Consider the following 26618-nt stretch of genomic DNA (forward strand, 5'->3'; position numbering starts at 1 on the left):
TTACCGTTTATCTGTTTGTTTTTCCATTTTTGCTGTTGTGTTTTACATATTTTGTTCAATCTATCTACCAGCCATCCATGTCTCTCTGTTTCTATGGGTGTTAAACAGAATCAGAAAGCCTTTATGTAATAGTCCCACGACGGAGAAAATTGCACGTTTTTTCTTTTGTGTGCACTGGCCAGGCAAGAATTCTACCAATGAACCACCAATGCATATTGTGCATCCTATGCTCCACGCTTCGTCGCCATCCTAATGGGACGAGCCACCACCTCCACGTTTTACCTCTTCCAATAGATGTCGCTATCATGAAGGTTTTGACGTTGCAATGTGAACCTCCCTTTCAACAGAGGTCGCCGTCGACAGACTATCTGGAAAAAAGGTTCATTTGCCCTTCTTCTGTCTTCTCCACAGCCGCTCGGTGAGCTGTCCACTTCAGCACCACAAGCCGAGCACAGGCTGCGGGGACTTTGGTAATGCCGCAAAGGAGGAACGAAGAGGACCAAGCTTCGGCTCTACAACAACAACAGCAGCAGCTCCTCTGCGCACAAGAACGAGGCACGCACGCCGAAAGCGGCTGGGGACGCCTCCGGTTACCTTTCCGAAGACTACACAAAAGGAAAGGTAAGAGTTTTCGAAAAAGCTTACGTCGGATTAAGTCGGTAATAGTGTGGCATCGCCGAAGGAAAGAGAACGAACTGGTGTTGTAAATATAGTGTCAGCGTTGGTGAACGCGGCGTATATGCGTCTGAAAAGACTGTTTAGTAGTTCGTTTTGTCTGACAAAGGCAACGTCCCCTTGCTGTGCAGATGGTGCCGTTGTATCCCTCGTCCATGTTTCGCTCCCCTCGGCCAGCTGCCGCTTCATTGTCAACCACCCCACCCCCATCCCACCCCCATCTGTCGCCACGGGACAACATGGCACATTTCTCTTTTTGGTGGACTTAAATGAAACCTGCCAATGCGCGGTAAACCTTTTTTTTGCACTCATATTCCGACTTTTATACGGAAGTACGGATACCTTAAGATCGATACACAGGAAATTACTGACTGATTTACGGACGTATATTTTACTCTAAAATGACTCTAGTTGGTCCCAATCTAAGCAGTAGAAGGTAAAGGTAAATTGTTCAGAGTAAACTTTCCACAGAAAAATCCAGCTTGTTTGTTTTTGTTTTACCACGGAAAAGCAAAGCCATCTTTATGAAAAGAACAACAAACTTGATTATATTTTATTATAGTATAGTATAGTATATTGTGAAAAAAAACAACAAACTTGATTATATATTATATTATATTATATTATATTATATTATATTATATTATATTATACGTATTATTGTATTGTATTGTATTCTATTCTATTCTATTCTACAACGTGGGAATAGTCACAAGATATGTACACATGCTAACTACAGGTGGATGAACGGATTAGTCATATATGAGCTATTATTGAATGGTGGAAGTGTCGATGCAGATTGCATTCGATTCAGACTTTTTTTTTCTGGTAGGAGTAGAATTTAACTCGAGTGTAAGGATGGCCAATGAATGAAATAAGTCTTTTATTCACAATGTAGTTATGTACGAGAGAGCCTCAGTTACTGCGTTGCTAAATTCCTCATATAACTTTTTGAATTAAGTGTAATTGTCAGAGTAGTTTTAATGCCACCTCAATTTTTTGGGTTCAATAGAAACAGAGAAAATTGTATCTGTGGTGCAGTCACGTGTTTGACCAATCCGACGTAATCGGTTACACTGTTTGACCTTGTTTCACCAAAAACACAGAGCCAAGCAGAGACACGACTGCACACGACCCCCTAAAGGCTTTCAACATATCAGAAGTAGCACATTCCTATTTTATAGTTTTGTCTTTTTGACATTCATGCCTTGATTGGATAAATACATAAATAGATCTAAAGTTCCTCACAAGTTACTTAGTACACAAAGGACTACTTTTTACATTTCAGCACCCCTGACTGCACTTCTGTTTGGCAGCACATCTGTTTGGACGCAATTTATGGTTGTCATTAACCTGAGATTTGCAGCAAGACCAACTTGCCCCTTCCACATCCATTCTGCAGTGCCTCCAGTTGTTCTCCTACATTCGAGGATCCTTCTGGCAGTCTCAAACTGCTCCTCCCCCTGTCCTACTTCCCTCCATGCATGAACGGCAGGACACAGAGAATGGTGAAGCGAGCTGCATTGGAAGAGCAGCAGGAGTTCCCTCTGCTAATTCTAAACCTAATAGGTGGAGATCCGTGGGGAACATTAGTCAGAGCAATTAAGATCAGCTTCTACTTGAAACTGCAACTTGGCACCGCCTGGGCTTTATGTCTGGTGGCAATGTCTTTGCTTTGTATGAAAGTCTTGTCAGCTTGTGAGAGAGAGGATGACAGACAATATTTTGAGTGCTGTATGATTGCTCAAGTGTCACTTTCAGAAAGCTCATCGGTTGCGTTCAAATAAATGGGAATACAGTATGAAGTGGATACAACCCTCTTTCCATGGTGTTGACTTTACTGGAAATAAAAATCTTAGCCTCTTGCAGGGGTGAAAGTTCTGATTTGGCTTTTGAATCTTTGCTTGGCTTTTGCATGTTCTCCCGCATTTGATATATGAATATATTACAGTAATCCCTTATTTATCGCATTTAATACGGACCCGGACCACCCGCGATAGACGAAAAATCGTGATCTAGCAAACCCTACATATATTGGTAAATTTCCATGTGTATGTGTACAAAAAACATTTACAAGGCCAAATTTAGTGGAACACAGTCCGCCATATGCATAAAAAAGCACAGTAAATGCTTGGAGAAAAAAAAAAAAACTAATGCAATAATCAGTCCGCTATCAACATACAGTATATAGAGTATAATATTTACAGGTCTTTCTTGATGTAATGCACCGTCAATTCATTGGCGTTGTAATGGCGTGCAACAGCGGCATGACTTTTGCCTTCCTTCAGTTTGTCAAGAAATGTTACTTTTTCACTCACTGTCATCATTTTCTGCTTTTTGGGTTCGCTGGAAGATTTTGAAAGCACGGGGCGTTTAGGAGCCATTGTCAGTGGGGGCATATTAAGTACGAATAAAAATATGAGAATACGTACAGTACGTAACCTGAACTAACGCAATGCGAGAACAAAGGAGGGAGAAGCATTCAGGTATGTTGAACGCTGTCCAGTAATGTCGTCCCTCGGCCAATCAGCTTCGGCCCGAGTCAGCACGAAAACAAGCGAAAACAGAAAAACTAGAGTTGACAGAGTGGCATTACAAAAATGTAAACAGAGTCAAGACGATTAATGTCCAGTCAGCAAAGTGATGAAAATGTACATTAATCGTCAAATCATTTTCAGGTGTGGCCAAATATAATAAATGTTTTTGGTTACTGAACTAATGTTTGGTTTTGTGCATTTACAGAACAGTAATGCCTCAAAATGGGTGTAGAAATTCAAAAGTAACAACAGTAAATATCATGAATGCTGTATGCTGCTCCCTGTGACCTGATGTTGTTTTACTGTACTGTACTGTTGTGACTATTGCTGCCATTTGCGGCCTTTTTTTTAAGTTAGAAAAAACATACATGATGCATCAAGGGGCGCGATAATCGAACCGCAAAGTAGCACGGGATTACTGTACTAGGTTTCGTTTATTAGCTTTCCTCATTACATACTGTCTCTGTAGTTTGAGAAATCCGCATTTTGATTCATTGCCTTTTCAAAGCACGCATGTATGAGCAAAATCATAAGGTCCGTGCTTTCTTTGTTCTGTCTCATCATCGCCAACCTTCTTGCAAGCGCGCTACACCGTCTTCTCTTTCTTTGAGGTTACACCTGAAAAGGCTTATCACTCTCAGCAAATCCCCAACCTGGCCTTTGACGCAAGCTTCTCTCATACTGCTCGGGAAGAGAAAATAACAAGTCAATCCTTCAATGTACAAGTGATTTAGAATTGTCCCTTGTGCATTTATTTTCACAAGAACACACACACACACGCGGCTTTCACTTTTTTCTTATTACTGACCATTTTGTTTTGAAGTGTGTGTATGTATATAAGCACACATAGAATTACTTAAAGGACACCATTTTTTTGTTTCCTAACAGACATCAGAAAAACATTTTTTTATTGCATCTAAAATACCCAAAACACGCAGGCTGATATTTGTAGTCTAATGCAAAACACAAATGAAAAGTGTCCCAAAACTGCCACAAAATGAGCTCGAAACTGGGCAGGTTCAGAAAGTCCCGCCCCCTTGTTTGTGACGTCACGCCAGGATACTCCTTCACAAACTGCATTGCTCCAGAATCAAACCAATGGCTTCGGAGAGTTCAGATTCGGAAAAGGTGCTTTCGTGTTACACATCCAGTTATGAATATGATTCAAATAGTTCTGAAGAGGAAAGCATAAATGTTTGCAATCGATTAAAGAAGTCCTTCCGGGTCAATTCGAGCCATCTGGACTCCAATGTAGCGTCCCAGAAAATGCACAAGATGATTTGTCCGCTGGGAATTTGTGTAAACTTACAGCTTCTTTATGCGTGTTACCGCAATTGTCTGTGACACACAATGATTCACCATCGCGTTATGTAGTTTTCCTTCTAATTTTGCGATCAACACTGTGTTTTCAGACAAAATGCAAAAGTCCCAAAATGCATTGTGTGTCGCTTTCTCGATCAGGGGCGTTCCAAACGTGATGTCACTTAGGGCATCGTCATCAACTCGAAAACAATGAATATTCAGCGCCAGTCTAAAAGGTAAAATATAGCTATCTTCTTCTTTTCCTTTGGGCTTTTCCCTTCAAGGGGCCGCCACAGCGAATCAGTAACCTCCATCTTCAGAGGTATGATGCGCATGTTTGTTTTGGCCCAGCTTTTACGTCGGATGCCCTTCCTGACACAACCCTCTGTATTTATCCGGACTTGGGACCGGCACAAGAAGACTTGTGTCCCTTTGTGGCTACAGAACAAGCAACACGCTCAGTAAACGGCTCCCAAACACAAAATGGTCATGAGCACAGCAACAATCAAAAAAGCAAAACTATACTCACCATTTGATGACAATCCTCTGATCTTACCATGAAATGGGCATGTCTTTCTCTTACTATGAAATATATGCGGTGGAATCTTTGCAAAATGCACTTGTCCGTAGGTGTCGGTTGTCCTTTAAATCTTGCTCACCCTGTAGCAATTTTAAGTTTCTGTATGCATTATTTTAAGAATCTCCACAAAGTTTTCGTTTATTTGTGGACTTATTGTGGTTATTTCCCAAGCCTGTGTGTATCATATATTTATTTGAAACACAACTACTAGCAGTCTGTTGCTTCTCAGCCTTATTGCTACTTCTATTACTCGACAACTGTATTTTTGATATTCAAACACTTTTCCTAAATGAGCAGATGGATCTCTTTTATGTAGGGGTGCACCGCTAATAAGTTTTACATCAGTTTTTTATTACTCCACGGAGGGAGATGAGCTGGGTGGAAAATATTTGTTTTGTATTAACTCATTCACTGCCATTCACGAAAGTATTTGGGAATTGAAAATATGTCCTAGAGGACCAGTCCCGAATTTGTTCAGGTTTTGTTCTGTTTTATGCTTAGGTGCCCATAAAGCGCTGACCATGGCCTCTGGCAATGTTTTTTCCCTTCCACGAGGGGGGAGCATTTCTCTTTTTACCATGTTCGCGCTTTGTTCCAGCTTCAGCTGTTTTTAAAGCGCTATATAAACCAATATGCATGTATTGCATTGTATTTAGGATAGCCAGCCTCATTTCAAGCTCAATAACTCCAGACCCATATAATTTAGGAATTAACTTTTTTTCTGATGAAAGAAGAGAGCCTAAGGTTTCTTGCGCTGCATTGAATGTTGATGTCATCATAAAACTCAATATTCTGCGTGTCCTGGAATTCAAGTGACAATGACAAAAACCCTGGCACTAGAGTGGACACATTTTTGCACATGTTTGGCAGTGAATGAGTTAAGACTGTCTATAAGTGGGATTACTTTCTGGGCAACATTTATGTTAAAGTGAAGATGAATACAGTGATCGACCCATTTTTTAAATTTTCATGAAGATAGAATCTGAAATTGTCTTCTGGCAATCTGCTATGTAAACTTCATTTTCAGAGTATGACTCTTGCTCTGCGGGAAGCTTTTAAGTAACTTTGAAGATCATAAGAGCGTCTGCTTCAACCTGTGATCGAAGGGAAATCTAATTCCGCATTGCAGCCCTTCCTCTCATGAACATGGGCAAAAAAGACATTGATTAAAAATTTCCATTCAAGATCACAACTGAATTATTTAACTCAACTTGTGAGGTTAGAAAGAAGGCGTTGCTAAAGATTTTTGCCCATCCCACGTTTATTCCCAGTTATTCATTTCGGTCTTACAAGTGCTTGAACGCTATTATTATTTCATCCGTTTTTGCTATAGCCCTTTTAAACCAGTCGTTCTGTACTTCTGCAATCTGATCTGTTGTCTGTGTTTGAATTTGAGCAATAGTGGAAAAATGGCACAATACTGGTTTCTTGAATTCCATATACTCTTGACACTGAGGTATTCTATTTGAGCTATGCCCTTTTGAAGCCACTACTTGGCGAATGTTCAAAGGGCACCGTTAGGCCACTTCTTAGTGCTCTCTGGAACTGTGTGGATGCATTAGGGCACGTATATGTGACGCTGTCCCACAGGGATCCCTTTCTTCTACCTCACCAATTTCAAATCTACTTTGAAGGACTTCAGAGCAGCCGTTGAGGTAACCAGGGTAATGCAGAGAGACGGGGATGAGAGAGAAGCTAAAATATGATAAGGAATTATGAAGCAATTTGGTAGGTGGGACTTCACTCGTTGGTTTGATTAATGTTTTTTTGGATGATCAGTGACAACGCACCACAATTTTGGCACAAAACACAATTCTAAGATTGACGGATACTTGGCTGAACTGAGCAAATATGGCGCTGTGACATCATATGAACTAATTCACTGCGAGACTTGATGTGCAAAAATGTTTCCACTCCAGTGCCAGGGTTTTTGTCATTTTCACTCAAATTGCAGGACCCACAGAATATTTAGTTTTAGGATTACATAAACATTCAATACAGCGTATAAAATCTTAGACTCCCTTCTTTCAACAGAGAAAAATAGTTAATTCCTAAATTGTATGGGTCTGGAGTTATATGAGCTTGAAATGGGGCAGCTGTACAAAAGGCAAATGCTGCTCGTGGGAGGGAAAACATTGCCCGAGGTCTGACCAGCGCTTTATTGGCACCTCACTCGCAAGAAAAACCAAAACCCAAACACATTTGGGAATGGCGCTCAACGTCATGCTTTTCAATTCCTAAATAAATTCGGGAATGGCAGTGAATGAGTCCGATAAATATAATGTGTGTTTATTTACATCTGATGTCATGAACATCTGATTTCACTCCGTGGCTTGATAAAATAATTTATCGCTGAAAAGGGATTACGGTGGACTGTTAAATTGTTTTAAATTATTTGAGCAAAGTGATTTTGAACATACCACTGTATGCTACATACACGGCTGATGAGACAGAAAAGAACGACACGCAATGAGAAGCTCCCCAATTGAGGAAATGAGAGCAATCAATTTATTTGTCATTGTGTTTTTTTTGGGTCTTTTGGAACAATGACGCGACAAAATTTGCAATTAACATGCTAATTGATCTTTGCTAAAGAGTTGTTACATTTGATGACAACAACAGCAAGAGTGTAATTGCGCTGAAGGAACAGTCCCGACCACCTTAATAAGTGACAGTCTGTCATCAAGTGAAACCAGCAGCAGGCAGCAGCGGATGACAAAATGTCATGAGAGCTCAGCAGCATTGGGGGATACAATTTCATTTATTTGGTCACAAGACAGGAAATTGGACATAGAAGCACAGGCAGGAATAAAAGTGATGCTGTGTGCATAAAAATATGATGTGGAGCTTTGAACTTCCCTTTGCAGAAAAAAATAAAATGTTAAATCCTCCCTTCCTTTTTTATGCTCTAAAATAAGTAGTTGGACACTCACTGGACATTAAATGCAAATCCACTTTATTAACTAATTCACTGCCAGACGATGTGCAAACATTTGTCCACTCCAGTGCCAGGGTTTTTGTCATTGTCACTGAAATTCTAGGACCCACAGAATATTGAGTTTTAAGACTACATAAATATTCAATGCAGCGTTAAAAACCTTAGACTCTCTTCTTTCGTCAGAGAAAAATAGTTAATTCCTAAATTGTATGGGTCTGGATTTATGAGCTTGAAATGAGGGCGCCTGTCCAAAATACAAGACAATACATACATTTATATAGTGCTTTAACAGCAGCTGACGCTGGAACAAAGTGCTAACATGGAAAGAATGGAAATGCTGCCCCCTTGTGGAAAAGAAAAACATTGCCAAAGGCCATGGTCATCGCTTTATCGGCACCCAAGTATGAAAAAACAAAACCCGAACAAATTCAGGAATGGCGCTCGACGTCGTTTTTTCAATTCGCAAATACATTTCTGAATGGGAGTGAATGAGTTAAAAAAACACTGGACATGCACGAGTAGTACAATAAAATACATATTTTGCGCTTTAACAACAGCTGGAGCTGTCACAAAGCACTGAACAAAACAGTTAAAGTCAAATCATAAACAAAACACATAGCATCAAACATTGACAGTCATGCAATCAGTGTGTGTGATAGTACTTTTTGTTTTTCCCCCTTTCTGGTTGAATATCGCCAATGTGGTCGTGTAGCAAATTGCATTTGCGATCATCTATCGTGTTCATATCCCTTTTATGAAATCAGACAAACCCGCTTGCCTCAGGTTCGCAAGAAATTGCAGCAGTCAAAATATATTTTGGAAATTATTGGAGCGGTAGATTATTATTGGAGCATGGCCACTCAAACTGCAGGGCAGCCCCGTGTGCAGATATGGTAACCTTCCACTTCAGGGAGAGCGTCAGCAGGTAATTGACATGGATAGTGCCTTGTGAATTATTTAAAAGGTTGATCGGGCGTTGGGTGGCAGGCAGACTGAGAGGGAGAGGGAAGTGAGGACATGATCTGGCATCCCTCATGGCATTCTGTGTCTTTGCATGAGTAGGCGGCAGAACAGTAAGTAAGCGGTGTGGTTTGCCATTTGTTATGTTGAGAAAATGTAAGAATGTATTTCACGTAGTATCCATTGATGTGTGAAGTGTCCTTGAGAGTTTTGAAAGGCGCTTATAAATGAAATGTATTATTATCATTATATGTCAACACAATGAACCCCTTCAGGGTGTCATGATCTGGTTGGCGACCAACGGGGGGCGCTGTCGGCCCCGCCTGCACCTGCACAGGTGCTGGTCGTCCCGATTAGATTGGCGACCAACGGGTAGCGACGTCAGCCCTGCCTGCAGCCTCGCAGGTGCTGGTCGTTTAATCACTGACACTTAAAAGGACACCCGGCACGACCATCCGGTGTCGGTTCATTGTTTGCTGCTTGTTTGCTGCATGCTTTGTCTGCAATTGCATGCTGTGTATGTGTTTGTTTAACCTTGGCGGACTTTTACTTTTGGTCTTCTTTTGCTACTTTGTATTTTTTTTCATTCAGATGATTTTGATGTTTTACATTTTGTTCCTGCTGACTTTATTTTAATACAATTTGTCAAACAACCTCCTGCTCCCTCCTGCCTGCTTTTTGGGATCCGCACCCGCCATCACCACCTCGCAAACCGTGACACCTTTTTGAACTGTAAACACACAAAGGAAACACATAAAACTCACTTCATCAGTTCATTCCTCATCTACGAATCCCTGGAATTTTTCTTCCGTGTCCGAATGGAATGCGGCATCCAACACGCCCGGCTCCGTCTCATCCAAGTCGTCATTCATGGAGTCAGTGTCGCTGTTGTTGTCTGGCAGTTCAGTGACAATTCCTGCCTTCCTATCAGCCCAGGCATTTACGATCCACTGGCAGATAGTGGCGTATGTTATGCACCGCGTACTACTTCTTCTACGAGGGAAAATGGCTGCTTACCGTAATTGCGAGACCTGTTGCGGCTCAATATTGATCCATGTGTACGCCACACCGGATTATAAGGCGCGTGGTCAGCTTTTGAAAAAAACGATGGCTTTTAGGTGCGCCTTATAGTTATTGTGTTTTATGTTTGCCGATTATTCTCTTTCGCATCTCCTGAGACAATATTCTCCTTCTCTACTCATGGTCCACGTTCAGTGTGGTATTCGCCATGTCACCAAACAGCACCGACTTGCTGTATTACATTTGAAATAGGCAGACAGGCTGGTTACAAGTCAGAAGAACCTGTGATGCTAACTTGAAGACACTTTTTTTCTTGGATGGACCATCATTTTTGTGCAGGCTTGTTTCATGAGTTAAAAAAAATCAACTTAACCACAATTCAAAAGCGATGTTTGATTTTTATTCCATTTTTATTCTTTTGTGTTTTTGTCAGATTCAAGTTCTTGTCAGTTTTGTCCATGTGTGTGTCTTTGGTCCTAGACAACAAAGTCAAGGTGAGATACAGCTGAGTCACTGAGCTGCTCTCAGATGACCACTTGAGCCTCGTTACATTTTGAGGAATGTGATTGCAGGCCAGTTCGATTAAGAGATTGCCTTTGGAATATTTGATGCTGGCCCTATGGCACTTCTATTTGCTATGGGGACTCGTTTCGGTATCATGGCCAATCTCATGAAAGAGCCTCTGTATCTCTTTTCTCAACTGAAGTTTAATGGTTAAGATTAAGCGTGTCTCACAGCAGTAGCAACGCAATGTAAATATCTGAAAATAGCTGTCGCTCAAATATTTCCAAAGACGTTTTCATGTTCCTCGGGTCTATGTGACAAATGGGTGTTGCTTTCGCTTCCAGCCCCTCTTTTCCAAATCTCTATTCTGCTCTGTATCTTCCAAAAAGATCAATTACCCGCCACAGATTTTGAGATTGTTTGAAGGACTGTTTTGTCAAGAGAAAAGTCATTAGAGAAGAATTTGTCTTTGGGGGTTTACGGATAGAAACTGTAAATGGTCAAACCTATATAGTACTATAGACAGTCACATACTCCGTTTTTATTTAACTAACTGGCTTTGTATACTTCTCATTTTAAAGAATTATTTTTATACTCCCGTCACCTGTTATGAGATGCAATGATTGCACAAGTTTAATTTCTTTCTTTTCTTGTTATAACTAGCTCTTGAGAGATGTATGCCAAAATGCTGTGCAGGAAACAGATGGTGGTGGGGGAGGGAAAGGGCAAGGGACGGGCGGTACATCGTTAGGTGTGCTGCATGGCCAGAGGATATTGCATGGACACACTTTGCGAGAGGATTAATAAACTGGCTGGAGAAGGCCAAAGATGGACTGTGGCAGTGACAGATTAGGGGGATGGAATTATGTTAGCCATGATCCATTTTTTTCCCTGCATCTTCGGATGTCAAAATGTATTTTTTTTATTTTTATTTTTTTACGGGTGAGAAAGTCAATTTATCTCTTCATCCAAAGAACACAGCTCTTATTTATCAACCATGCTGATGACAGAATAAGAAACAATTCATGCACATAAATTTAATACATGATCAATATACTGCTACAAGTCAAAAACCTCCATTAGCTTGTGATATCTATTGTTTTTAACCATTTTGATCTAAATTAAACAAAAGATTCGATTGACCGTTGCATCTTGGCAGAGTGGGATTGCGCGCATGTGACACAAAATGAGAGATTGTGGTTTCAATATGTGTGGCAACCATTCTATGGTGTACTCCATGTTCAATTAGCTCCGGTAGACTCCAACTCACCCATCACACGAATGAGGATACAGTATGTGGAAGAGAAAATGGTTGAATGAAGATGATGGATAAGAGGCCCCCCCCCCCCCCCCCCAAAGAAAAATGCTCTCATTTTGATTGCATTTTACTTTTTGACTTACTATAGCACAGGTGTCAAAGTCAAGGCTCGGGGGCCAGATATGGTCCGCCAGATCATTTTATTCGGCCTGCGAAGGCAAATCAAGCATGCCTGTTAAGTGTCCTTGAGAGTTTAGAAAGGCGCTTATAAAGTAAATGTATTATTATTATTATTATTATTATTATTATTATTATTATTATTATTATTATTATGTCAAGTGCCATGATGCTTGCTAAAGTCCAAACCAAAATTTCAAATTGTCCCGCGAAAACCACAATAAGAGTTATTGTTCTTTCAGATTTGGAAATTTGTCATTAATCAATTGAATGTGCATTCTGAATGTAATAGGCGGAGGGGATGAAACATTCTGATGGCTTCCCCAAATTCATAACGGCCCTCGCGGAAATCGTAATGACAATGTGGCCCGCAGTCAAAAATGACTAACATCCTTTCACTTAAGCAAAACACAAAACAAAAAAAAACACGCGTGGACTTACCCGCCACAATAAATACATATGTAAATAAATACATGAGTAAATACATGGATACATAGATAATTAAATAGATAAATAGCCTGTTAATTAAGTCATTTACTGCCCAGACGTGCAAAAATGTAACCACTCCAGTGCCAGGGTTTTTGTCATTCTCAGTCAAATCGCAAGACCCACAGAATATTGAATTTTTGGTCTACAAAGAAATCCAATTAAGTTTAAGAAACCTTAGAATCTCTTCTTTCATCAGAAAAAAGATTTAATTCCTAAATTATATGGGTCTGGAGTAATATGAGGTGCAAGTGTGGGTACAAAAAGTGGCTGTACAAAAGGCAAATGAATCCCCCTTGTGGGAGGGAAAATCCTTGCCAGAAGTCTGACCAGTGCTTTATCGGTACCCCCCCCCCCCCAAACCAAAACCTGAACACATTTGGGAATGGGGCTTCATGTCATGCTTTTCAATTCAATGGGGAATGGCAGTGAATGTGTTAATAAACAGATGAGCGTTGCAAATAAATCATTACACAATGTTTATTTTTGTAAACAGTTGAGCTTTGGCGCAGGTCTGCTGTCTTGGAAGTTAAGTTAATTAGGTAATTGTACTCTACAAATAGACAACTGTCCACCTGCTATTGTCCTTTGAAAGACGCAAGTGTTTGGACACTCTTGCCGCTCACTCAATTTCGACTTTTTCTGCAGCTTATTTGCTCCTGGTGATATGTTCTGTCTTCTTCTTCATTCTGGTCTGTCTGGCCTGAGGCTTTGTGTGACCTTTGAGCTGCCTAGCGTGAGCCCACTGGTGAAGCCCCAGCTCACCTGACCTTTTGCGCGTGCTTTCACCAAGACTACTTTCACCCTTCGCGGCTAATTTACGGAGCGTTGCCGCCTCCACAATCAAATGCGTTGCGGTCCTCTGCACCCCAAAGGACCAGCCCGCTTCAGTCTGTTGACACAAACAGCATACTGCGGAAGCTGACATAGCGAATTAACTTTGAGGTACATCCTGCGGATGGGTTTTATACTGCAAATGACCAGCCTATTTGTGATGAAACCATCTGTCAGACCTCTCTCTACGGAACTATGTTCTAGATCAGAGTTGCTGGCAACATCTGTGTACGTGCTGACACTTTATCACAACAGCTTTCACCATTGAAGGGGAAAAAGAATTGGGGTTTAAATTTGAGTAGTGGATACGAGTGGCCGAAATGAGTTTTCTCCACAGGCTCTCCCTCAGAGATAAAACGAGATGCTCAGTCATCCAGGAGGGGGTCAGAGTTGAACCGCTTATCCTGCACATTGAAAGAAGCCGCATGAGGTGACTCGCGCATCTGATTAGGATGCCTCCTGAACGCCTCCTTGTGGAGGTGTCCTGGGAATGTGCCAATGGCAGGGGGACTTTGGGGAAGAGCTCAGTTGACCTCGGAACCAGGGGGATGATAGTCTGGGCCTCCCTGCGAAAGCAGGGACCAGACCCTGGATAAGATGTAGAAGATGGATGGATGGTCTAGTGCAGGGTTGTCACACTCATGTTTTGCCGCAGGGCACATTGTAGTTACTGTTTCCTCTTGAGGGCCGTTATGAATTTGGGAAAGCCATTAGAATGTTTAATCCCCTCCACATATTACATATAGAGTGCAAAGCAAATTAATAACTAACTAGTTTTCAAATTTGAAGTCAAGAATAATGCCTATTGTTGTTAACGTACGTCAATTTAAAATTTTTGTTCAGACTTTAGCAAGCCTCATGGCACTTGATATGTTTGACTTGCAATCGCGAGCCGAATAAAATGACGTGATGGGCCAGATTTGGCCCCTGGACCTTGACTTTGACACCTGTAGTCTAGTGAGACATTCGCTTATCTGAATGGCTCAAAGCAGATGAAGTCTTTTCTCGACATCACTGAATGATTGAATGGGGCTCTTGCTATGATGTGATTGATGTGATACGTCACATCAGCTTAAGTGACCTCCTGTCACTGACGGAATAAATGAGATGATAAAAAAAAATCCCCTGCAACAAAAGCAATAGTGATGCACCTTTTACTCAAGGTTGCACACATGCCATGCTTGTTACATTGGCCCTTATTTGCTCTTTTTATTGTCTGATATGCTCTTCCACAGCATCCCAACTCCACTCGTAGAAACAAAATTTATTTGCACACAGGCAAGGATTACAGCTGCACGCCTACTCTGAAAGATGTCTTAATCCTCCGCCCTATTTTGCAGATTAGAGAAACTTCTGCCTTTTGAAGATTTCTGCTTATATCGACACCCTCCCTTGGCATGTAAACACCGATTAGCTCAGAAATATTGCTTTAGTCCGTTACATCCCCACCTCTAAGAAATAAACAGTTTCTGCAAGGCAAACAGCATTATCGTATGTAGGTACAGTAATACCTTGCCTTACGAATTTAATTGGTTCCCAGACAAAGTGTATAAGGCGAAAAATATGTATCCCAAACATTAATTTCCCATAGGAAACCATTAAAATGAGAATAATCTGTTGACTTAAAATTACACAAAATATTACAAACATTATTTTATGTATAATAAATGTGCTATAGTATTGTAATTAATGAAATAAACTGTACTGTATAATGTCGTTGGCTTGATGAGGAACAAGCTTTATAAGCAGTTTTATCGTCAGAACTGGCTGCTTCACCATGACAAATGACACTATGAATCCCTGTACGACGCTTAAAGTTCTCGAACCATCCGTGGCTAGCCTTGAAATCATCAATGGATGACGAACTTCCAGGTTGCCTCTTGACAATATCCGAGTGAAGTTGCCGTGCTTTTTCTGCGTTAATTTTACCTAGTTTCTCATCAATTGTGTTCTGTTTAGCTGGGTTGACAGCTTTTTGCATCAAGTGTACAGATGGCTTGTGCGGGTTATTTGTGGAGCCTGATTGATGGGATATTTTAACCTGGCAGTCTACACTCTGCCTTTGAACTATCGATAAAGTTGAAACGAGTCCAAATTTCACAGTTTTCTATCCATTTTGTCACTCTCTCTCCGTCATCTGCCTATCTATTTATTTGCTGCTCTGTGTTTCTGTAACCCCCGCCGCTCCTCACTGCTGTGTTCTTGACCCCGCCCCCGAAGACTGAGGGCAGGGAAGAGAGGACAACTTGTTAGGAGAACCGGCTCGTTCACGAACGACACATCACTCATTGTGGCGCTCCATGTGTATCCCGAAAAATACAGTAAAGTCTCGTTATATCGATGTCGGATATATCGATAGTCCCGGTTATATCGATACTTTTTCTATGCACGCACGGAGAAAATTACATGCAAACAGGGTCGGATATATCGATAGTCCCGGTTATATCGATATTTTTTCGGACTCCCTTGAATATCGATATAACGAGACTTTACTGTAGTTTGTATGCCAAGATTACATTATCGTGAATTTAACGTTCGTAAGCCAAAAAGTTCGTTAACCAAGCCGTTCGTAATCGTGTATCACTGTATGTATGTGTGTTTGTGAATTTGTTTATTTTGTGTGTGTAGGTGTGTATTTTTTTATTTATCCATTTGCGTATTTTTTTATTTATCCATTTGTGTATGTTTTTTTATTTATCCATCTGTGTCTTTTTATATTTGCCCATTTGCGTATTTTTGTATTTGTCCATTTGTGTATTTTTTATTTATCAATGTGTGTATTTATTTATTTATCCATGTATGTACGTATTTGTTTATTTATTTCTATTCATGCCTGCACCATCTCCATAGGTGGTACAGCCGGCCGCTTTCAGAGCACCCAAGCACATATCGTTCTTCATCGACATATGGCTGGTGGAGGAATCTGAATTGTCAGAGAGACGTGGTCACCTCATGTTGTTTCTTTAGCCGTGGCCTACGACATAGGAGTGTGGCCATCAGATGTAACGGCACAACAGTGACGTAATGAATAATAAAGCAGAAATAACCGATCTCAACTTTAGCCGGTTTTCTTTTTGGCAGCATTCAGGTTGTTTGTGATGTGTGCATGCAGTCTTTTAGTGTAGTGAGATCAATAGAAAGTAGATGACTTCCATCGTTTTCCTATCTCTCCTGTCTTGGTGAAGGGAATCAAAAGCAGAGGTATCCCACTCTCGCTATCAGTATGTCGTAAATGACTTTTATTACATCAATCATTTTATAGTACTCATTACCGTCATGTCAATCTCATGACTAATTGTACAACATTACTGTCTCTGAATTGTAATGCATGACATTATTCACCTTTTGGCTATAAATTGCTCAAGTCTGACATTTAACGATACGACACTAATGTTGCTCTAATGGTTAGCAAATATTCCCCACATTTCTGAGGTTTATGATTCTTATCATGGCTCCCGCTTTGCATTGTGTACTTTGAAAGGCCTTCCTTGTTGGTTTTTAAAACATGCATGTGAGGTTTAATAGCCCTCTAAATTTTCCATAAGTGTTCATGGGAGCATAAAGGCATGTTAGCCTCCATTTTCCCGGCGATTGGCTGGCGACTGACCAGTGCAGACTTCAGTTTTCATCTCGTTTCAGTTTGCTGTCTTGAAAGTTCTGTCGTCATTTGGGCGGTGTCTGCTTGTGGAAGCCAATATCCCTTATTCGGAGACTCTGCTCCAAAAGTGGCTCTTTTTCTTTCTCGAGTCATCCGTTCGACGTTTGGTTCACAGAGAACTAACAAGCGAGAGTTTCTTTGCTTTGAAGAGAATGAAAGGCGGGGAAAAAGTAGACTACGAAAATACAACAACCTTGGCATGATTTTTCTCCTGGGGTGCAGAGGTGTTTCAGAGCTGTCAGCAAAGTCAGTGTTGCCCCAGTAAGCAGCCCTTCAGATTCGCCGCCGTCGATACAAAAAGTATAGCGATTGAATACGCTAATGATGCGCAGAGGGAATCCGATAAAGGGCAGGATTTGTTCTGAGCATTGGCAGAAGGGCAGTTGACAGATGCCTGGCATCTCTGCATCCATGATTAGTGTGTTGGTGTTGTCATGGCGATGGGGAATATTCAAGGACAATCAGAGTACAGATTATAAATTGGATGATGAATTTGAAATTGTGACACATCCAGATGTCTTTTGCGCTCGATTACCATCCCCCTTGTCAACCAACAATCTCAAATATCAGTGAAGCGAACCAAGACACAAAAAGTTTAATTCTGAATGTTAATATAACAGACCGGAGTGGCACCCCGACTGTGATTTCACATTAATTTGCAAATTAATCTGTAGTTTACGTTAGTCGTGCCGAGGCAGTCGTCTAACCTGGTATTTTAGGTGAGCAGAAAAATCACAACATGAAATTATATCTTCTTTCTGTCTATTTCCCTGAATGTTTTTCCTCATTTGGGTAACAAGCACGTGTATGCAATTCAGAGCTGACTTTGGCACAATTGATTGGCACTTAGAGACTGACAACCCTTCCCACTCTCTTTCACACAGAAGGATACTTTTGAATTTAACAATAATTCATTTAGATTGTATTTTTTTTTTCCTACAATGGCTCTTCAGAGATGTTTGGAGATATACATTTCAAAGCAAAGCTTTTTTTATTGTTTACATTTTTTGTTGTTGTATTTTTTTTCTTTACAATGTGAGCGTAGTACACTTGCGTAGTATGTATAACCAAACTTCAAATGAAAAACTGTCCATCCAACATTGAGTCACATATATTTCTTTGCAGCCACTACTGAAAGGACAACCGACGTCTCCGAACAAGTTGTGTCCATAATTTGTAAAATGCTTCAAATGACTTCTACTGAGCGTATTTTAAAAAGATTCCACCGCATATAGCTATATTTTACGTTTTAAGACTCGTGCTGAATATTCAGGAAGTCTTGTTTTTGAGTTGGTGACGAGTCCGTACGTGACGTCACTAAAGGAACGCCCCCTGACCAAAAAAAAAGACACATTGTAGCAGTCCTTCCATCACGTCAATGTATTTTGCTGTATTGTTTGGTATGAAAACCTTGTGTTGCACCCAAAAGCCGCCAGAAGAGTGTGTCCAAGCTCCATATAAGGAATTTATCAGCCTGTGGAAACGGAGGTGGCCACAGGAGGTCGCCATTTTGTGCCTCTTTTCTGGTGATCGTTTCTCCCCAATGTTGCCTCAAAATGACACGGAAGGACTTCTTTAATCAATTTCAAACATGTATGCTTTCCTCTTCAGAACTATTTGAACCATATTCATAACTGGATGTGTAACAAGAAAGCATATTCTCTGAATCTGAAGCCATTGTTTTGATTCTCAAGGAATGCAAGACGTCTTGGCGTGACGTCACAAACTGGGGGCGGGACTTTCTGAAAATGCCCAATTCGCAGCTCAATTTTTTGCAGATTTTGGACACTAAGTCATTTTTATTGGTGTTTTGCATTTGAATAAAAGTATCATACTGCGTGTTTTGGGTATTTTAGATGCTATAAGACGTTTTTCTGATGTCAGCTAGTCCTTTAAGGGAAAGTTAACGTTAACAACAAATGACAATTCCAGTTTCATCATGTTTAACTCATTCACTGCTCGGCGTGCAAAAATGTGTCGACTCCAGTGGCAGGTTTTTTGTCAATGTCACTTGAATTCCAGGACCCACAGAATATTGAGTTTTAGGACTACATAAATATTCAATTAAGCTTAAGAAACCTTAGACTCTCTTCTTTCATCAGAAGAAAAAGAGTTAATTCCTAATTTATCTGGAGTTATATAATCTTGAAAATGAGGGCGGCTGTCCAAAACACTATGTAATACATAGATATCGGTCTATATAGCGCTTTAACAACAGCTGAAGCTGGAACAAAGTGCTAACATGGAAAAAGGGAAATGCAGAAAAGAAAAAAAAACATTGCCAGAGGTCTGGCCAGCACTTTATCGGCACTCAAGCCTAACAAAAACGGCAAACAAATTCCGCAATGGCGCTCTATGTCATATTTTCAATTTGCAAATACATTTGTGAATGGCAGTGAATGAGTTAAGTACAATTAGGAAGAAATAAATATTGGTTAGAATGGCCTGTAATTTGCATATCATTAGCAAATTAAGTTTTGCTCATGATAAATGATTGCTAACGAGTAAACATCCGGACTCTTGTCATCATTTTTTTATTTAAAAATGTCATTAAAATAGCCACCAGAAAGCTGCAGGATAACAAATGGGAGGAAACAAAACTGCAGATTGATAAACAAATAAAAAGATAGAGGAACAAATCCAAATTGGTGAAACTGGCAAGTCATCAGTATTCACATTGAAATTGTGTGCCACAGTTTGGAGTTAAAAATCAACACAGATGGTTTTTTTTCAAAAACAAATCCATATTATATTGCACATGCGCTGCTGATTGTGTTTCGCAAATTGAATCATAGGACAGAAATCTTCATGAGCTTATTTTTTTTCCTCCCCAAGATCACTGATCTCCTCAATTAAGTGGAACTGCAAATTCAGCTTGTTAGAGAGCAAACATCGCGACAAAGATTCCAGATATCCTACATGTTGTGGTCTTATTTAGCCTCATTGTTCATCCTCCTGTGGAACGTGTTGAGTCTTCCAGCTGGCTCGCACCGCTCTTATCCAGTTAAGTAGCTTTTCAGGAAGCGCACCGGCAGCATGTGTGGGTGACCGTGGGTGTGTGTGTGTGTGTGTGTGTGTGTGTGTGTGTGTGTGTGTGCGCGCGCGCGCGCGCGCGTGTGTGTGTGTGTGTGTGTGTGTGTGTGTGTGTGTGTGTGTGTGTGTGTGTGTGTGTGTGTGTGTGTGTGTGTTTCCTTCATCTCTGCCGACACGTCAACTGCGTTTGTACAGAATACTCCACTTAGTGGGCTGGTGTCAAAGTCAAGGCCCAGGGGCCGAATCTTGCCCGCCACATAATTTTATTCAGCACCAAAAGCAAATCAAACTTGTGAAATTCCATGATGCTTGCTAAAGTCCGGACCAAATTTTCAAATACTCCCATGTAAACCATGAATAACAGTCATTATTATTTTTATTTCAAATTTGAAAACAATTCTTTGATTAACTCATTCACTACCAGACGTGCAAAAATGTGTCCACTCCAGTGCCAGGGCTTTTGTCATTTTCACTCAAATTGGAGGACCAACAAAATATTGAGTTTTAGGACAACATAAACATTAATTGGAGTGAAAGACACCTTTGACTCTCTTCTTTCATCAGAAAAAAAGTTAATTCCTAAACTACATGCGTCTGGGATTATATTGGATTGGATTGGATTGGAACTGCCTTTATTAGTCTCGTAGTGGAGAAATTGACATTTCACAGCAGCAAAGTGATGAAAGAAATGAAAGTAGAAAAGCAAAACACATGAGCTGCTGGAAAGGCAGCCACTCTCGCGGCGCCGTCTTGAAGTCAAAAGAACAAAAAAAACCTAAATAACAAATAACATGACAACACAAAGACACTGAAAGACATTCATTCTTAAGCACTTTCTGTACCCTCTTTGTTACGTAAAGCAGTTCCAGATGAAAGAGGAGAGGATCAAAGCGTCTCTTCACCAGTGGATCAGGGACATCATGGTGGAATGTGCACGTCGACTACAAGCTAAATGTTGAAAGCATATGAGCTTGAAATGAGGTCGGCTGTACAAAATGCAAATGCTGCCCCCTCGTGGAAGGGGGAAAAACATTTCCAGAGGTCTAACCAGCGCTGTTTCGGCACCCCCTGCAAGAAAAACCAAAACCAGAACAAATTTAGGAATTGTGCTCCACGTCAAATTTTCAATACCTGATACATTTAGTGATGGCAGTGAATGAGTTAATTTTTTGTGCACTTTGAATGTAATATGTTGGGGATTTAACATTCTAATGGCTCCATCACGGCCCCTGAGAGGAAACCGCAACTACAAGGTGGCCCGTGGCAAAAAAAAAAATAATTTGACACCCTTTCTGATTCTGATATAGAGCATCTGAACATGCACCACCTCAACGTCATTGATTTACTTTTTGCCACCCCCCACCCCATTATTTGGTTTGGTATTCTTAATTAACCCTTTGAGGAACAGTGGTTACTGCAGTGCACACATTTTCATGTTATGTTATAAGGTGTATGAAAGGGTTAAATTATGTTTTAACCCCTGAACGTTGTCTAAAAGAAAATTGAATACTAGAAGAATAAACAAAGAAGAATAAAGAAGAATGAAGAATAAACAAATTACCTTATTAATTTAACATGAGCCTCCCAAAATTGGCAACCTTGAGCGCAGGTAGCTGTCAGGCTGCGAATGCTTGCCTGCTTTTGTGACAAGGACTCGCTTCACTTTTCCAGCTGAGTTGAGAATGTTCTCTTCTTTCTATTTAATTGCATCTCGAAGCACCTAAGGAAAAGTGGAGTGTGCGACTTGACTACCAACGGCGGAAAAAAAATCACTATTGATTCAGTTTCAACCGCTTGCAAAGTGCGCTTAGACAGATTCTATTGCGCAACACCCTTGAACGTCATGAGTGTATCTTGCTTCATATGACATCAAAGAGGAGTATCCCGTATCAATCCAATTTCCTATCGGATGTAATTCCTTCTTTCTTTTCTTTCTCCTTCTCTTCCCACTCATTTATGGTCTTGATTCGCATTTTCCTCCAAGCCATCCTTCTGTTTTATGGCGATTGCGGCAACCGCTTGGTGGGCTGTTGGGGGATAAGAGGGAGATAAATGCGTCTACTCCTCCTTAAAGGGCAACCAAGTTCACTTTTTTGTTTTTTTAACATCAGAAAAACGTTTTATAGCATCTAAAATACCCAAAACACGCAGTCTGATATTTTTATTCAAATGCAAAACACCAATAAAAATGACTTAAAGTGTCCAAAATCTGCAAAAAAAAATGAGCTGCGAATTGGGCATTTTCAGAAAGTCCCGCCCCCAGTTTGTGACGTCACGCCAAGACGTCTTGCATTGCTGGAGAATCCAAACAATGGCTTCAGATTCGGAGAATATGCTTTCTTGTTACACATCCAGTTATGAATATGATTCAAATCGTTCTGAAGATGAAAGCATACATGTTTGCAATGGAGTAAAGAATTTATTCCGTGCCATTTTGAGGCAAAATTGGGGCAACAATGGATCACCAGAAAAGAGGCGCAAAATGGCGACCTCCAGTGGCCACCTCCGCTTCCACAGGCTGATAAATTCCTTATATGGTGCTTGGACTCCCTCTTCTGGCGGCTTTTGGGTGCAACACGGTTCTCAGACCAAACATGTACAGCAAAATACATTGACGTGATGGAAGGACTGCTACAATGTCTTTTTTCGGTCAGGGGGCGGGCCTTTCGTGACGTCACGTACGGACTCGTCACCAACTCAAAAACAAGACTTCCTGAATATTCAGAGCGAGTCTTAAAACGTAAAATATAGCTATATGCGGTGAAATCTTATTAAAATACGCTCAGTAGAAGTCATTTGAAGCCATTTTACAAATTATGGACACAACTTGTCCGGAGACGTCGGTTGTCCTTTAAAACTGATTCATCCATTGCCTTTGAGATTGAAGGAATTGCATTTCAATAATTGCGGTATTGCAGAAATAAGGCAACATTAGAGACGGAGTGGATGGTAATATAATATTATGACTACTATGGTAGTTCAATTATAAGCCAGTTGATTTTTCCTCTTTTCATTAACTTAATGATTGTTCAAGTCACAACATCTTTCGTGGCAATTTGAAAACCACACTTTTCATGATTATAATACAACTGCCAAAAATGTGAATGTTAACCTTTCCTTGGAGAGATCATCCACATATCAGAATCAGAATAATCTTTATTGGCCAAGTGTGTACAACACACAAGGAATTTGTCTTTGGTAGACCACGCTGCACGAGTATCATCATAAAAAAATATGACAAATTAGTATGGAGGACCCTCATAAAGGCTAATCTAATCATTTCTTAATGTAAGTGGTACCCCTCAGGAACAATTCAAACAATGTGCAAAATATAAAGCAGAGCTAAAGTCATCAGTGGTAGAATAAAATCCGACAACAGTTGTTCAGTTGGTGCAGAAAATTTGTGAACCATTTTAAAGTGATCAGTCCCTCTATTAGTAGTACACCACCTGTGCAATTATGCAGATGTCCTCGAGCACCTAAACGTGACTTTTTCTGGAGATTATATTGATCAGTAACAGTGGTTTGAGTGAGTACAGAGCTAGAGCTGCAACGGTTATAACAGAATACTGTTCCACATGTTTGTGAAAAATTGCAAAGAGGCACTATATTGTTATATTTTGGTTACTGTTTAGAGAGTTAATGACTCTGGGAAATAATCTGTTTAAATGTCTGCTGGATTTGGTGCGCATCGATTGCTAGCGCCTGCCTGAGGGAAGTAGCTGGAAAAGGTGGTGGGCATGGTGCAAAGGGTCCAGTAGGATTTTCTGTGCCCATGTCTTGGTTCTTGCAGTGTGCAAGTCCTTCATGTACAGTATGCACAACAGATGGAGAAAGTCAAATGACTTTTTGCCCAAGTCTTTTGATTAAGCACTGTATGAGATTTTTCATCATGCGCAAAAAAGAAAACATCTAATTAATCAAAAATGAGCCACTTGTGGGGATCACGTGACATAATTTGACTCGTTTGGCTGAAGCGAAGTAAGCGACAGGGCCACTTATTCGTAATTCACAAGCATTTTTAATTCCAAGGAGTCGATTGGCGCTTGCTGCTTGTAATCAAAAATCTTGCGGTTATTGATGAAAAAAATATCTGGAAATGTTAGTGCAGTTGTCAGTTGGGTAAAAAAATGTGCAAATTAAGATTTGATGCAGCAGACTCCGGTGCACGCTGCGAGTGATTGCAGGCTGGGAATGATCTTGCGTTGTTAAGTGACAAGTGTCCTCTATACATCTGACAGCTGATCTCGCCGCACTCCACAATGCTGTGACAGCATAAGTGCATCCGTGGAAAGCGTGCCTTCTAGTGTCGCAGTCAGTCGACATCGACTGACCTCTTTTAACTCCTGGTCGATCTTGACTCTCTCAGATTGAACAAACCTCTGCAAGCAGAGCAGCAAGAAAAAAAACCTCTGTTACAATAATGGCCACATGAAGCCTTCGGGGGAGAAAAATACATGTTCAATTTCAGGAATAAGGTGTGCCAAACCTGACGAGGAGGGAAATAACAGATAAGCGGTGCACCTGAGATGTAACTGTAAATACCTTCACTTTGATTATCATTTCCACCGGAAAAATCATGTTCATTTTGCTATCCATGCCACACAATTTTCTGCTTCAATTGGAATTGGCATTTGAACAGTTCTATTTATCATGTGACTCACAATTTTGGCATCATGAAACAAGGTAAACACTTGACATGAACATCAGGCTTCAAATAGGTTGTTTTTTGAAGAGATGTGGAGAAAAACAGGGACTGAGGCAGTGACAGAAAGCGATGGAAATGGATGTCGAAACACAGCTCAAACAGCCTTGGTGAATTTTGCCAGTCACCAACCTTGAGAATGTACACTCGTACGCACGCACATATTTGATACGACGAAAGAGAAAAATCCATCTAAGAAAGCTGCTCTTTTATCCTCTGCAGAAATTATGTTTTTACTGACCTCCAAATCGTATCCAAATTCACTGTGCAAAGTTCGTCTGAAATTGTTACCTTTGTGTCACTCAAAGTATTTTGTTGCTTGACCATTAAAAAAAAATAGAAATTTTATTGCCATATGTGTATAAATGTTGTTATATTAAATTCCTCACATTGAATTTATTCCCACTCACTCTTGAATGATTTGGGTTCTGCCTATTTGAAAGCAAAGACGGACATGAGGACATTTGATGAATTACAGGCTGTTTTTTTTCTTGGCATTGTGCGTTTGAGATTGGACAGACAGATGTTTCAATTATGTGTTCATGTGAATTAATAAATACATTTATTCCGTATGATTGAAATTTTGTGTTTGTATCATATTGTATTGGATTAGTTCTTATTAGTCTCGCAGTGGAGAAATTTACATTTCACAGCAGTAAATTCATGAGAGTAAGAGGAGAGCAAAGAAAGAAGTAGAAAAGCCACTTGAAATAAATAAAAAACAAAAAAAAACTAAATAAAAATATTGTGACACAACACAAAGAAACAGGGTCATTCAATCTTAAGAACTTTCGGCACCCTCTTTGTTGTATGTAGCAGTTTTAATGAAAGAAGAGAGGATCAAAACATCCTTGTCACCAGTGGATCAGGGACGTCATGGTGGAATGTGCACGTCTGCTACAAGCTAAATGTTGAAAGCAAACACTAAGCTGTAGCATCCATTGACGAAAAGAGATTGTCTTACATCTGCTGTCCCATGTAAATCCGCTTCAATTCCATGCCGCGACAGTTCCACATATCAATGACACTAATGGATAATGTAGCAATCAAAAGTGCATACTCATGTTGGAATTGATTAAGTAAAAAGCTCAAACAACAACGCATGTTCTCTCAAAGGGGCTGGGGGGGAAACATATTTTTATTAACTACAGGCTTGCAAAAGACTTGCAAACTGAAATAATAAATGACAAAATTCTCAGAAACATGTTCCAGGTAATTTAAAGAAATCTGACCATTAAGCTTATGATTTTGATTGTCTCAAATAAATCAAACATACCGGAAAATCAAGAAAGCTCCCGTAGTAATAATAAAATAAGCCATGGTACACCTGAAAACGTTTTGAAGCAAACTTTTTAGTGACATTGCTTGCAGTTCAATATAAACATTGGAGATGAACTAAAGCAGCAATGTGAGTGCTTTTTGCTTTTCTCAGTCAAGGTCAAGATTTGGTTCCTTCCACCAAGCAGTGATGGCTGTCGTTCAAACGCTGTAATTCAATCACCAGGGCCCAGAGTGACAAAGCATTCGATGATAAAAGGCCAATGGGGGTTGAGGAAAGTGGAATGCACTTCAACAAGACAACAGCAGGAGAGCTTCCGTTCACAATGTAGCATCGAAGAACCACAAAAATGAGAATATGAATGTGATATTAGTGCCTTGTGTTTTATATACAAATCATCTGATATCTTTTCGAATGGGGAATTTGCATCATCTGCAGTGGTGACAACAACATATCTGTTATGATTTGATAGACAGATGGCCATCCATATGCTCTGTGCTCAAAGTGCCCTGCTGCATATGATTCAAACTGGAAAAAATGTATACTGTACTGTATAGTCCAATATAAAATAATAATAGATAAATAGATGAATAGATGGATGGATTCATGTATGGATTCACGAATGGATTCATGGATTGATTCATAGATAAATAAACCAACAGACAAACAACA

General features: G+C 40.3%; 1 protein-coding gene across 2 annotated transcripts in view; it reads left to right on the plus strand.

Annotated features, from left to right (window-relative positions):
* The first annotated feature begins 380 nt into the window (after positions 1-380).
* The window catches only part of srrm3 (serine/arginine repetitive matrix 3), a 74175-nt gene continuing 47937 nt past the window's right edge, over positions 381-26618 (plus strand). For both annotated transcript variants that reach the window (XM_089017510.1, XM_089017511.1), the window contains exon 1: positions 381-621. The gene's annotated coding sequence lies outside the window, so the exon portion shown is untranslated. The remainder of the gene's footprint in view (positions 622-26618) is intronic.

This window comes from Hippocampus bargibanti, linkage group LG16 (genome assembly GCF_051943395.1).
Source record: "Hippocampus bargibanti isolate YZ-2025 linkage group LG16, ASM5194339v1, whole genome shotgun sequence".
NCBI classification, from domain to species: domain Eukaryota; kingdom Metazoa; phylum Chordata; class Actinopteri; order Syngnathiformes; family Syngnathidae; genus Hippocampus; species Hippocampus bargibanti.